Genomic DNA, 9,900 nt, shown 5'->3' with positions numbered 1-9,900 from the left:
TTATGCAGGTGTGATAGATATAAAAAATCTCAATCAAATGCCAGGATGAGATAAGGACTTTTGAAATATCATTTGACAAACTATGTCTAAGTGGTGTCATGATGAAATAAGAGTTATTTAAAAGTCATGATGAAATAAGGGAATTCTAAAAAGTCATTTAAAAAACTAAACATGTGATGATTTGATCACGATTTGTTTTCTTAAGGCATCACAACGGAAAAAAATTGGTTGAGCAAACTGCATTGATAGATCCTGCCTGAGCTAGAGTGATGAATGATGTGCCTCGTCTTGACCTAGCGTAGCGGTGTTTATCATGACCAGTACGGTGGTACCAGAATAAATATAGATGTGTATGAAGGCAAAATAGACATTTATCATTTTCGCATAGCTTACAAAAACTAACCTACAGGAAGATGCGTCAATTGTTTTGAGCTCAGCGTTGTATGAACCATGAAGACCATTTTTTAACCCGACGCAAGGCACTAAATAAAATCATAAAATGACCTCCACGAATCCCCTAATAAAACTTCTACGCAAGCGATCATTCATTTTGTTCATTATTTACAGATATGTTTTAATTTTGGAACATTTTCTATAATTCATGTACCGTTTTTTCTATTTCCAGAACATGTTTTTAATACTGAATTATTTTTTAAAAATTATGATCATTTTTTTATTTCATGAACATTTATTGTGATTTGTGTATATTTTTATAATATATGCGATTTTTTTAAAAATCATAAACATTCTATGATTTTCAAATATTTTTTGAATTCATAATGAGTTTATGATTTCTCAATATATTTTTAAAGCTCACATCATTTTTAAATTTGGTTCATTTGAAAATCTTGAATTAATTGAAAGAAGGAAAATGAAAAATAAAAATGAAAAGGTAAAAAGCAAAATAGAAAACAGGCGGCGCCACCATCCGTACATGGGCCGGCCCATTAGGGCGAACGAGAGGAGGAGGGGCGCTTCGTATTGAGAAAAAAGGGGGGAAAGGGGTGGGGAAGCAGGGATCGAACCGTGGTCGCCTGTGCAGTAGACCAACACCTTAGCCTTTTGTGTTACATGAGCGTATCATCCTTTAAGAACCAAATCCGGCGGCGATTTTGAAATAACCCGAATCGTTTTACTTACGGATGGCAGAGTGGGTAATTTGTGCTAACTTTGAGGGCAATTCTAATGACAGACGACAGAAACCCAATTCTCTTTATTATTAGGTAAAGACTAGGAAAAAGGCTCGTGCGTTGCAACGGGAGGAGAAGAAGTATCACCACACCTTCTTTCTTTACCTTCTGAAACAAGTGATTCTTCTAATTTCTAAAGCTTCGCTTTGGAATAAATGTCAGTTGCGATGAACCAAGGTTGGCTAGGAATACGTAAACACACAATCTGGAACTGCCATACCATAGTTGAACAACATCATCGCAAGTGTTTTGTCATGAACCACAATCTAAGTGTTCCACCATTATCATACACATTATGGTAATATTCAGAAATTCATTCACAGATGGATGATTTATAAATCTTTATAAATGACCATTAGCAACAAATATATCCCATTGAAAGAGTGACAAATTATTCAGGCACCAATGGGAACACATAGAAAACAATATTTCCAGAGATCCCATTGAAATAAATTTATGATAGTAAATATGACAAAGCAAGTATGTCAACCATGCTTAGAGGATTACATCATACAATTTGGTGCTTTCAAATATTATAGCATAATTAAGATACAACATAACCACTGAACGGAATATCTTCAAAAATATACATAAATACAATAAAGAAGAGAACTCATGCGATGACATGTTCATGATGTACAACATTTACCTGTTTCAAGAAAAAGGGTAAATTTGATTAAACTGACCAAAGAGAAAATGCATGGATGCCCAAAATAGAACTTCAAAGAAAGCCAGGGAGAAACTTTGCTAATGTAAAGACCAAAGGGAACAATATGTGAATCATATATTAGTTGTGCGCATCAGTCATGAACTTGAGAAAATATATCACATGCCAACTATAAAAGACAAACAATGAATTGTATTTCACAAGTTTTTGCAACTAATCCATGACAAACCAAAAAAAGTATAATAGATGAAGGAAAAGAAAGCTTTATAATCCATGATAAACTGTTGAATTAATTAAGCTTATCGGCATCTATGTTTATTTTGTTTGTATCATCAGAACTGGCGCTAGATTTGTTAATACAAGATAACAGTATTACATGCCACATGACCAATTTGTGTAATGTTTGGTTTCAAAAAGGCGAAAGTAGTGGTCATCACTCATGAAAGGATAATAGGATTGGCCCCCTATCCTGAAGCTACTGTTGTGCTATTGTGGTACAAAGTGTCATAGTCGAGAGATGAAACAAACAGCAGTGACACTACAGTGGAGGGAGGTTCGTGTGTATGTACCAGATGTACTGAGCAACGATCCGGTGGTCTCAATGGCATGTTGTGCATCATGCCATATGGCACACATCCATGGTGCATGTATATGCAGGCAAGGATCGGCAATCCTCTCTGCGCTTAGTCCCCTACAAGTAATCATATGATCCCCATGATCTCCAAAACTATATGAGTACATTATCCATGCAGCAAACAGTAGTAAATTAGGTACAAGAATTCATCCTAATAGACAAACTTGTGGTCCAGTATGTACCTGTATGCAAAAATAGAACTCCATGAAGCCAATACCTGCACCTGGAGACATGGGGATGCAACAGGGGCATGCAGGCGAAGCTCATCCAATCACCATGCGTCATCTTTTTTTCATCACTTGAGCTTTTTACTATTCTAGCACCCTGACCTGATTGTGCTGCAGCTGCACGTAGAGCGAATGCAAACAAACACAACTCTTCAGAAAACAACTCAATCAACACACATTAGTCGGAAAATTTTAGTTTTGAATAGTAGATGATTAGCTGCTGCCAACTAAAGATAGAAGAGGATGTCAACTGCCATGAGTAGGGATAATGAGAGGAATCAAGCCCTTGTGGTGGGAGTCGGGTCCTAGGGGATGTGGGGCTCCGTTGGCGGCGTGAGATCCACATAAGCTCAGGGATCCTTAACGCATCGCTCGACAATGGACCAGAGGCGTCATTGAACAGGGACTATGGAACCAAATGTGTTGCACTGTACTATTTCTAACTGGCAAACATGATTGTTTGTGAATAAAAGTTCAATGACAATATAAGAAACCAAGTAGCTCAGCAGTAGTTACCCACAAATGTTGCTCTCCAAATTCCCTTTTCAAGCATTCAGCTGTAGAGATATATTGTGTGTCAAAAAAGACTAAATTGTTATTGTTACTTGCATATTGTCCATTTCATTCTTTCTGAAAGTGTCTGCAGAAACATTTATTTGCTTGTTATTTAGAAAAACCACGAAAAACATCTGTGATAGATCAATGATCTAGAAGAGTTGGTACCTAAACCGAGTAGGTTATGTGATACTATCTCTGTAACTTAATAGAAGGCGTTTTTTAACACATTACCGCCAGTCTTGGGAAGCTTCCTTGCCAGTGCGTATCCTATACCTGTTCAAGAGCATGCAAAGGTCACAGAGCAAGAACTTAACAATGTTAGTTGAAGCCAATTTCCACATGTGATGGCATATAAAAGCTTATACACTAATTTTGAATGGGAATAACTCACAGTTGCTGAATCAATATTCATGTACTGCTACTCGCTTGCTCAGGCAAACTAGTTACCTATATATCCTTCGGATATTCATAGGTGGCGCTGGTTTGTAACAAAGAGATGGATTGTAGTGAACCACCAAAAGAACTTTGGTGTGTACTTGGTAATAACCTTAATCTTGTATGAAATTAGTAGCAATCTTAATCTTTTTTAGATGGTAGCACTCTAACTCTTAATTAAACACACATTTTACTGTATTGATTTGCTTGCCTAGAACCTACATGTTTAAGATAGAGAATACGAGAGCATCATTCTTATCAATTTTTTAGATTATCATGTCGTTTATTTTAGCTACCATCTCTACGAACAAATTTGAACAGAAATTTTTGGTACGCATTGAATAGAATTTTAGGAATGCATCAATCAAAATTATAAACTACCATCTATCAATTAGTACAATACCATTAGGAATATGCACTGAATTAGGAATTTAAATAAGCTAATATACCTCTGCTAAAATCAACCCATACAACACTCATTCTATATTTTTCCCAGCTCACCCAAAGCCTATAACAAAATTGTATCTAGGCAAAAAGAAAGGAAACACCTAGCTGTGACTTCTTTATATGATTAAAGAAAATCTGTAGACATACATTTGTCACCTAGAGAATGAATTTTCTCACCCAAAGAAATAGGAGTTGGCGTACCCATGTGTCACCCAAAGCAATAGGAGTCTTGCGACTCCACATGATGTAAATTAATCAGCAAACCATTATTCGAGCTTCTGCCGCACCGCCGCCCAACACGCTCAGTTCTGAAACCACATTTCCCTCATGCTCATCTTCCTCGTGTGTGCGCACAAGTTTGGATTCAGTGGGCTGCAACCGGCTAGAGTGTTGCTGCTCTGTAGGGACCATCTAGTGCTGCAACTGCAGCACTTCATACTTGTATCTCAGTTAATTATGTACCCATCTACTACATATGTAGACCTGCCAATGCAACGGTGGAATAAAGACAACTTGAATGGCATGCGCCGAGGAGGCCAGCCATCCTTCTTCCACCGTTCTTCTTCTCCCTCAATCCCCGTTCTTCTTTTCCCTGAATCCTCTTCTGTTTCTCTTTTCTATACCAGGGAAAAAACGAAGCCCCGCCATGGCCTTGGAGCCCCACTGCTAACCACGGAGGTCCGCCTTTGCCTGCAAGGACTTCGAACCGCCGCATCGGATCCCTCTGCCTCGCGCGCCCGTCCGCCATCGCCCGGCTCCGACGAGCTCCTACCTAGGTCGCCGGATCCCTCGCTCCAGCTTTCCTCGCCGTTCCCCCGCCTCGCCGCCCGCCTTAGAATCAGCCTCCCCAGCCCCTGCAAGCTCCAGCCGCCGCCGCCGCCGTTCCGCATCGAGCCGCCGTGCTGCCCCCAACCGCTCGAGCCACCGCGTTGCCTTGATCAAGAAGGTGCACTCGAGCGTCGTCGACATGTAGCCGATCGTGCAGGGTAGACGTGCCGGCGTGGTGGGCGGTGGCGGCGCATGGCGGCGCGCGAGGCTGGAGGTGGAGACAGGGATTGGGAGGCAGGGTTGTGCGAGGGCCGATTTTCTTGTACCGGTTCGGGTTAACTCATAACTTATTCCGAGTACTGCGCGTTGAATACCCAAAACAGTAGGACTTTTCTGAAAAACGCCACGACGGTGAATCCGGAGACCCAATCCGTGCTTTATTATTCAAAAATTAATAATTAATTAGGGAGAGACTAGCAAAAGGACCCGTGCGTTGCAACGGGAGAAAAGAAATCCTTATCATCAAAAAAATATTTGCAAAGGAAAATTCGCCGCACATTCTTCTCCGTGGAGCAGTAGTTCTTCTCAAATATGCCCATGTGTTGTAACGGGAGAAAACACAATAAAACGACCCAAAACCCTGCCCATTTGCTCCACCCACACACACATGTCCACGTCCTCTATTTCTACATCCTCCATTTGAACACAACACCCCACTCGTGTTACGGCTTATTCTCTCTCTATGTTAACATATTAGAAACTAAAATAATGTAACTAAAAATCAAGTGTCCACAATATTCTCATAAAATGCAAATGTTGAAAGGCTACGCTACACAATATAGTATAAAGCGGAATTAACATCAGGGCTAGATTTGCCAATACAACAAGGAAATGTTGTGCTAATAAGTTTGCCAGGAATATGTTAGAAAAGCGACAAAAGCGCTAGCACATCACTCACAAAATAGGTAGATACAACATATTGTGCAAATTAGCTAAAGAATCACCCTCATACAAAAATATAGCGGTCAGAAGTCACGCGCGAAAAAAAAGACAATATGATATTTTGACTAAATGTTCTACTTAGTATATTCACACCATTATTTAATTCTGTTTTTGTTAGCCCCCGTCATGCATGTCGCAATATCAGGGATTTTTTTTGCCTATTTAATGAATCTTTCCTTTTCCCCCATCAACCGTTCATGCAAGTCTCTCTCTTTAATTCCGTTTCACCACGCATGCCAGACCCATTTACTGGGTCTTTCCTTTTTCTCATTGCCCACCATAATCTCCCACAAACATGCAAGTCCCTCTTTAATTCCTTTTTTGTTAGCGATTTTCCATTCTGCTAGTTTATGTAAAAATCCATACGGGACTATTTATTGGATAAACCGAAATTACTGTTATGTTGCCTCGCTTAGGCCTTGGACTGGAAGAACAAGCCCAAATAGAGGTGAGCTGCATAGCTGGGCCGACCCAAGGCCCATCTCCCCCTCAACCCTAACGTCACGGGAGAGCATCTGCTCGATCCCCATCTCCCCCGAGTGCAGTCACGCGCAGGAGACGGCAGTGCCCACTCCCGATCTCCCTCTCTCCCTCGATCCCCTCCCATGGGGCCACCATCCTCGGGAGGAAGCCGCGCCTCCCATGCTCGCGCACCGACCCGGCGCCCGACTTCCATTCCAGTGGAGCTCTGTTGCCCTTCTCAGCCCCCTGTTTCTCCCCCTCGCCTCGGCTTCGTGCGCGGACCCGACCTTCGCGGCCATGGCCGGCAGCCGAGCAGCCCCTGACAAGCCGCCTCGCGTCATCCTCGGCTCCGGCCACCTCTACCATGCGCGCGCGACCAGCACCACCTTGGTCCACCGAGCCGCCCTGCTCATCTCATCTCTGTTTTCCCTCAAAACATTTTTTCCAGATCCACTAAAGTAGGGAGTGCAGGTTCAATAAAAAAAATAAAGGGACCTTTGTGTAAAATCGCCGCGACGGTGAACCCGGAGACCCAATCCGTGCTTTATTATTAGGGAGAGACTAGCACAAATGCCCGTGCGTTGCAACGGGAGAAAAAAATATATCCCAGTCAGCGCCCATCGCCGTGTACACTAGTCCACGTCCTCTATGTGAAGCCAGAGCCCCACCTATAGTGCCGCTTATCCTCCTTCCTGCCCTCGCTAGTTGCGGCAGTTCAACCTTGTGTCGGTGGAACGATCTGGGTGGCTGTTGTCAATAATGGGAGGAGATCGTCGGTGGGAGGGCTCAGCGACGTCGGGTGGCCGTCGTCGGTTAGCGCCTCGCCTATAGTCACCTCCTCTATCAACCGAACTACTGCCAGCATTGCAAATAGAATTTTCCAAGTATAAAGTTGCAACTGAAATTATAAACCTAGACAGTAAGAATTGAACAATGATTCTAAAATAGTAGGATGTATTCTTTCTGACTTCTTGTTTGTGAGGAATTGCCGGAAAAATAAATCCTCCTAAAAGAAAACTCAAAGTTTATCACAGAGCTACATAAATTAAATCATATTTGTGATCAAAGATCAATCGTACATTAGATGTGCATTTATTTTTTGTTGAAAATGTTCCACATGAAGAAAATATATGCAACTTGAACTGTTAAATAATTAAATACATTAAAGTATATAAAACTAACTTATATTTAAACAATACACAATTTAGGATTCCTAAAAAAGTACATAATTGAGGGATCAGACACGTACATTATGAAGGGTTGAGATCCTCTGCAGTACTGTACGGTGCAGTACATTGTACTGCACCGTACAATATTGCAGAGGATCCTAACCCCATTATGAAGGATTCTCCAAAGCCATTGTCATTTTAGCTTATTTGCGAGCACGAATGTGAGCATTTCTTTTAGGGAAAGTATATATGCAAAATGTCTCTTTAAAACCTACACAAACTTTGACGTACAAAAAACATTTCACAAGGAGAATTGCGGCAAACTAAAGGACTGCGCCAATGATTTGTTTTGCTCATATATATTCATAGATGGCAATGTCCTTGTTGTTAGTTAACTATATGCTGAAAGAAAAGAGCCTAAGCTATGAATTAGAATACCAGAATTAAAAGATGGACAAACTCCGTTCTATACTATATAGAAAGGGAGCTTACTTTTCTTCTACGGAACTTATTTGCTTTACATAACATCTGTCCTTGCAAAATTATTCAGTGTATTGTTGGGAACAGTAAGAAAAATTATCAATAAAATTATGATCAAATTTATTTTGTTAAGAGAATATCTTTATCTGAAGATTAACGAGCCGATCAAGCATATGCTATGCCTGCACGATTGAGATTGATCAGTATTTTTTGTGTTGCAACATTTTCTAGCTAGCATAACCTGAAAAAAATTTATCCATGCTGACGGTGGCAATATCAAACCCTACATCTAGTAGCATAATATCGCCTATGCTCATCTACCAAAGAATTTATTTTGTCAAGAGCATACATTTGTCGGGAGAAGAGCCAATCAAGCATAGGCTTTGTCTGCACGAAGATTGATCAGCATTTTTTGTGTTGCAACATATGCTAGCTAGCATAACCTGAAAAATACTATCCATGCTGACAGTGGCAGTATCAAACCATACATCTAGTAGTATAATATCACCTATGATCATCTACCAAAGTAGAAACACACAGTAGAAATGAACAGGAAACACCCAAAGCTACACAACGACATAAAGAATAAGGAACAACCTGTACTATTTTTGTGATAATGAAAGAGATAGTGCTCCTAGCCTTCGCATCATGGTAATATGAAAACTAATTAATTTCCCTAACACTGCTTCATTTTCCATCTATCCAGCTTGTTGTTGCAGGTCATCATGACGAGAAGGATCAATCCAGTAGCTAGCTTTGTGCATGTACCAGGTAGCAGATCGATATTTTTCTCACACATGTCTCTCCGTGTACAAGGTTTCAACACCTCACATGGTAACAATTTTATAACAATCTCCCACTTTCGCTCTTTAGCAGCAGCAAGCATAGGCTAGAAACAGAACAAAAGTCAGCATACAAATGCCCGGAGTAGCAATGTAGAGAAATTATCTCAATCTCTCTCGCTTTCTGTAACGCCCCGGATTCGTTGCGCAACGTGTCTGCCAGTTATTCGCCATTGTTGCCATGTCATTTGCTTGCGTGTTGCATTTTATCATGTCATCATGTGCATTTCATTTTGCATACGTGTTTGTCTCATGCATCCGAGCTTTTTCTTCGTTGTCCGTTTTGCAATCCGGCACTCCGATGTCCTCCGGCGCCCTCTTTTACCTCTTTTCGTGTGCAGGTGTTAAACGTTCTCGGAATGGACTGAGTCTTGCCAAGCGGCCTCGGTATAGCACCGGTAGACCGCCTGTCAAGTTTCGTGCCATTTGGAGGTCGTTTGATACTCCAACGGTTAACCGGGTAGCCGCAAAAGCCCTCTTTTGTTGCAGCCCAACACCCCTTCCAAAGTGGCCCAAAACCCATCTAACTCCCCTCCATGCTCTTGGTCGTTCGATCACGATCGCGTGGCCGAAAACCGCACCTCATTTGGACACTCCTAGCCCCCTCTACCTATATAAACACCCCCCTCCAAAAATCCCGGTCTAACCCTAGATCATTTTTCCCTCCGCGCCGCCGGACATTTCATCCTCCGCCGCCGGACATGTCCGCCGCCGGTCCTCGCCCAACCGGACGCCGCCACATGTCCCCGTCGTCTCTCTCCTCCGCGGCCCGCCGCCAGGCCCGCCGGGGCCCGGATCGGGCCCGTGGGGCCCATCCCGCCGCCGCCGCGACCCGCGGGCGCTGCCCCGCGCCCGCCGCCGGCGAGCTCCCCGCGCCCGCCGCCGTCGCCGGTCCCGCGCCCTGCGCCGCCTCTCCGCTCCTGCCCCGCCGCCATCGCGTCGCCACCCATGCCCCGAGCGTCGCCGTCCGCCGCCGCTGCTCCGAGCTCCGCCGCGAGCCGCCCGGCTCCGCCCGCTCC

General features: G+C 42.8%; 1 long non-coding RNA gene across 1 annotated transcript; it reads right to left on the bottom strand.

The window, feature by feature from the left end:
* Nucleotides 1-2,752: 2,752 nt before the first annotated feature.
* LOC119308059 lies at nt 2,753-4,410 on the bottom strand. The gene is made up of 3 exons (XR_005149778.1): nt 4,336-4,410; nt 3,508-3,549; nt 2,753-2,835 (listed from the first exon to the last, which is right to left on the bottom strand). It is a non-coding gene; the product is annotated as an uncharacterized LOC119308059 (long non-coding RNA).
* Nucleotides 4,411-9,900: the final 5,490 nt, after the last annotated feature.

The sequence above is a fragment of the Triticum dicoccoides genome, chromosome 1B (genome assembly GCF_002162155.2).
Source record: "Triticum dicoccoides isolate Atlit2015 ecotype Zavitan chromosome 1B, WEW_v2.0, whole genome shotgun sequence".
Lineage (NCBI taxonomy): Eukaryota > Viridiplantae > Streptophyta > Magnoliopsida > Poales > Poaceae > Triticum > Triticum dicoccoides.
This window is presented reverse-complemented; position numbering and strand designations above follow the sequence as displayed.